At 39.4% G+C, this 3,121-nt stretch overlaps 1 long non-coding RNA gene across 1 annotated transcript; it reads right to left on the bottom strand.

The window, feature by feature from the left end:
* Positions 1 to 288: 288 nt before the first annotated feature.
* LOC135095178 (uncharacterized) lies at positions 289 to 2,780 on the bottom strand. The gene is made up of 2 exons (XR_010264094.1): positions 2,508 to 2,780; positions 289 to 520 (listed from the first exon to the last, which is right to left on the bottom strand). It is a non-coding gene; the product is annotated as an uncharacterized LOC135095178 (long non-coding RNA).
* Positions 2,781 to 3,121: the final 341 nt, after the last annotated feature.

The raw sequence follows: 3,121 nt of genomic DNA, 5'->3' as shown, positions 1-3,121 counted from the left end.
CACCAGTTTGCCAATAGTGCTAGTAACAAATAAATAAATAAATATATATATATATATATATATATATATATATATATATATATATATATATATATATATATATATATATATATATATATATATATATATATATATATATATATATATATATATATATATATATATATATATATATATATATATATATATATATATATATATATATATATATATATATATATATATATATATATATATATATATATATATATATATATATATATATGAGGTAAGCAAGGATACACCAGACTTCCTTCTTCATTTATTGCAACGTTTCCAGGTGTAAACATTCTCCACCTTGCAGGCAGCAGCTGGATGAGCAAGTGAGGTATGCTAAGATGGAGCGACGGAGACAGGAAAAGGTGACATTGGGAGGCAGCCTTGGGACATCCTTCCCTCGCAGGTGTGGTGCAGGCCTGGAGAAGGTGTGACATTGGGAGGCAGCCTTGGGACATCCTTCCCTCGCAGGTGTGGTGCAGGCCTGGAGAAGGTGAAGGACAAGAGAAGAGCCTCATTAAAGGTAAGATGGAATAATGTAGTCAAATTGATGAAACAAATAAGGTGTTACATTTCGATAGTTAAAGTATTGATGAATAGGTCTAGAATTCTGGTCCATAAAGTACAGAGATTGTTCATAGAACACTGGTGACTTAATAAAGCTAGTTGATAGATAGTAATTAATACAAGAAATATTTCACCTCTGAAGGTTTTCCAGTACATACATACATCATTATAAAAAAAATGCTATGCAAGTTTGAATGGATAGTCATCTTGATTATATTAGAAGTTGAAGTTTACCATTTAATCAAGAGGGTAAATAGTCATGTATTATTGGTCACTTGGGATATGCAAACTGAAGTCTACGGACCAGCGTGTTATTGCAAAATATTTTAATTATATTTTTTATAGATTTACATGTTTTCTTCAATGAATGTGTAACTATATCGTAAGCCACACAATGTCCTCCTTTCTGGCAAATTTGTTGTAATTTCTTAGCCCCTTCCCTTGTTAGAAATACAGTCCTTCATTAGAAAGCAGCAGCATTCACTCTCTGATCTGATGATGATCAAAATCTGATAAATGATAACAAGGGACTCATTATCAATGATAACAAAGGAACTCATTATCATGTATTTGTTAATAATTAACACTGTTCACAAGGAGTAATACCGCTGTACGACCAATACTGCTGTTTTATATATATATATATATATATATATATATATATATATATATATATATATATATATATATATATATATATATATATATATATATATATATATATATATATATATATATATGAGGCTATCCGTGCCAGAAGGTCTTAACCCTAAAATATTAGTTTTGAGCAAACCCCCCTCAAAGTTAAACACTGAAAACGAGCATGAAATCGGTCAGAATATATATATATTATATATCAAATGAAAGCTCTCGAGTAGTTCTGTTTAGTTATGATGGTTGTCAAGAGTAAATCCGAAAAAATCACACCCATTTTCCGAGTTTATTCTAGCCTATGTCCGTAGCGGTAATTTTTCCCCAATGGAAATGGTGTGTAACATGTTATTTTAGGATATTATAGTGAAAATAAGAATGTGTGAAGAAATCATGATGAAAGGTGGAGAACTTGATTTTTTATGAATATTTTTCCCCCGCAAAATAAAGAATTTATTCATCGCGCGCCTTTTATTATGCTTTCATCTATGTTTCATTTTCTACTATTGTTCAGGATCGTGTACTAAGGCATTTTATGCCTTAGTACACGGGTGAAGATCTGCTGGACAGCTTCCTCACCCAGCAGCACAAAGCAAGCCTTAGGGCAGCTGCAGGGCTCCCCTACACGACGTGCAGGGACAACTTTGTTGGTTGCCCGGCTCACGTACTCCTCTCCACTCACACGCTTGTTCTTCAGCACATTCTTCTTCCACGTCTCCTTCTGCGCCTTCCTCTTCTTCTGGGGGCCGTCAGGACGTCCTCGAGGCTCGTTGTCACCACGGGAAGATGAAGATCCGCCAGCAGAAGCCATGGTAGCAGCGAAAAACAGAGCAGCGTAGGGTTGCTATGGAGAGTGATGATTGACAGACAGCATGGAGAGCAGGAGAGATAGAGAGCGAGAGAAGGGAAACCCGCTTCCATTGGCTGAGGCGCGCGGTGGCCATGACGTCACGCGAATACTCGCTCCTCATTGGGAGCGGCACGGCTGGCTGCCGGCTGACAACACGTGTGAGATACACCCATATGGCTCGGGAATCCCACCCATCTCGCTACCTTTTTCTGCGTGTTTTCACACGACTTTGAACCCTGTTCTAGGTGCCTGAATGGTCGCATTTGGCTTGGCCCCACGTGGCATAAGACTTTTACACCCCTCCTCTTTCCCGGGCAACCGTTATCTCGAATCTCATTTTTCGAGGGTTAAGACCTTCTGGCACGGATAGCCTCATATATATCACACACACACACTTTCATACCTTGTGATTCGATCGTTCTTCAATTCTAATAACTTGACCAGGATTGGCGAACAAATCTTGTGGTCCAATTCGACCGCGGTCCTCCAACTGGATCACAAACATCGGTTCAGGTTCAAGTGAAGCCACTCATGCCGTCAGTGAGGCAACTACTGTCATCCACGTAAGTGAATGAATGTATTACTTGCTACTCGTGTGATGTACTGGTGTGCTGTGGGTGAGGCTTATGGTTCGATAAATACCAAATGTACACCATCGTCTGCAGTGGTGACTGAATGCTGACCTGGTGGGCGACGCAGGTGGCTGTCTCTCTCTCTCTCTCTCTCTCTCTCTCTCTCTCTCTCTCTCTCTCTCTCTCTCTCTCTCTCTCTCTCTCTCTCTCTCTCTCTCTCTCTCTCTCTCTCTCTCTCTCTCTCTCTCTCTCTCTCTCTCTCTCTTACTTCCCCCCTGTACTCTCCTTTTCCGTATGTCCTCTCCCCCTTATTTGTCAGAGATAAGGCACAAAGGAGTCGAACCTCGCTCTCTCTCTCTCTCTCTCTCTCTCTCTCTCTCTCTCTCTCTCTCTCTCTCTCTCTCTCTCTCTCTCTCTCTCTCTCTCTCTCTCTCTCTCTCTCTCT

The sequence above is a fragment of the Scylla paramamosain genome, chromosome 48 (genome assembly GCF_035594125.1).
Source record: "Scylla paramamosain isolate STU-SP2022 chromosome 48, ASM3559412v1, whole genome shotgun sequence".
In the NCBI taxonomy this organism is placed as follows: Eukaryota; Metazoa; Arthropoda; class Malacostraca; order Decapoda; family Portunidae; genus Scylla; species Scylla paramamosain.
Note: the sequence above shows the minus strand (reverse complement) of the source record. Positions and strands in the feature narration are given on the sequence as shown.